Raw genomic sequence first — 1348 nt, forward strand, 5'->3', positions numbered from 1 at the left:
TGGGATGGGATGGGGTGGGGTGGGATGGGGTGGGATGGGATGGCAGAGCCTCGTGGGCCCCGTCACCGAGGGACAGACCTTTGTGGGGGATTTGTGGCACAGCTGCTGGGTCCAGCAGGGACCAGGAGCAGCCACAGGACACTTCCCTTTCCTCAGCAGCAAAGGCAGCCCAGAAACAGAATCACAGAATCCTTCACCTGGCAACAGGGCACCGAGTCCAGCCTGGACCGTCCCCTCTTTGTCACCAGCCCAGAGCACTGAGCTCAGTCTTTGCTTGGACTCCACCCTGGAGAGCCCCTTCACTGCCTGACCACCTTTTCCATGAGGGAATTCTCCTGAGGATGGGCTGCTGGAGCACTGCTGTCCCAGCCCTGCTGCTGCCAAGGCTCGAGGGCCACGGGACACTTCCCTGGCTGCTGCAGGACCTGCTCCAGCCCCAGTGGGGTGCTCAGCTCCCCTGGCACAGGGAAGAGGCACACAGGGAGTAATTACCTGTTTTCCCCATCACTGTTTAATGACAAGGGATGAATGGGCCTCCTGTACAGTTACTGATAGGTGACTGCATCATCTGATGGAGAGTCACGGCAGAGGCTGCCCAGGTATTGCAGGACCCAGCGGGAATTGGGGACACTCACTCCAAAAACCTGCTCTGCCTTGTGACTGTGGCCTCAAGATCATCCCCAGCATTGCCCAGACCAGGGATGTTGGCTATAAAAATGATTTGTCATTGAGAATGTGGATGTATAACCTGACATTACTCTTTAGCTTTAGCAGGAAATAGATCTGAGGACAAATCCTCAAGCCGTGGGGTCCAGTTCTCCTTCCCGTGCCCTGAGGCAGCTCTTACCCGAGTGCAGCTCCTTCACCAGGGAGGACATGGTGTTGGTGATGGAATCAGCTGCCACCAGCAGGTCATTGCGGAGGTTCCTCCTCGTTCCTGGGCGGGGCAGACACACCGGAGTCAGGAAGGGCAGCCCTGCCAGCTCTGTGTGTGCCCCGTGTCCCCCAGCTCAGCCTCGCTGTGCCCACCCGGGATGGCACCTGGGCACTCCTGCTGCCACCAGAGCAGGGGACAGGGAGTGACCCTGGCACAGCCCCGGGGCACTGAGAGCCCCCTGGCCCCCGTCCCCATCGGCAGAGCCGCTCCCAGGGCTGCTGGGGTGGGATAAAGGCTGCTGGAATTGTCACCCCCCTGCAGGGCTGGACAAGGGAATCCCCAGGGCTCTGAGCTGGCCCCTGAACTGCCTGGACACCTCCATTGAGCCATGGATGGGCAGCACCACCAGTGACCACCAACAGCCCCAGCATGGCCACAGCTGTGCCAGCCCAGCCAGGAGAGCACAGGAAC

The 1348-nt window shown here is 60.5% G+C and overlaps 1 protein-coding gene across 2 annotated transcripts in view; it reads right to left on the reverse strand.

Moving 5' to 3' along the window:
* The window catches only part of LOC107198684, an 11568-nt gene extending 10584 nt beyond the window's left edge, over positions 1-984 (reverse strand). For both annotated transcript variants that reach the window (XM_015615826.3, XM_015615825.3), the window contains exon 1: positions 848-984. The gene's annotated coding sequence lies outside the window, so the exon portion shown is untranslated. The remainder of the gene's footprint in view (positions 1-847) is intronic.
* Positions 985-1348: the final 364 nt, after the last annotated feature.

Source organism: Parus major, unplaced genomic scaffold (assembly GCF_001522545.3).
Source record: "Parus major isolate Abel unplaced genomic scaffold, Parus_major1.1 Scaffold276, whole genome shotgun sequence".
Lineage (NCBI taxonomy): Eukaryota > Metazoa > Chordata > Aves > Passeriformes > Paridae > Parus > Parus major.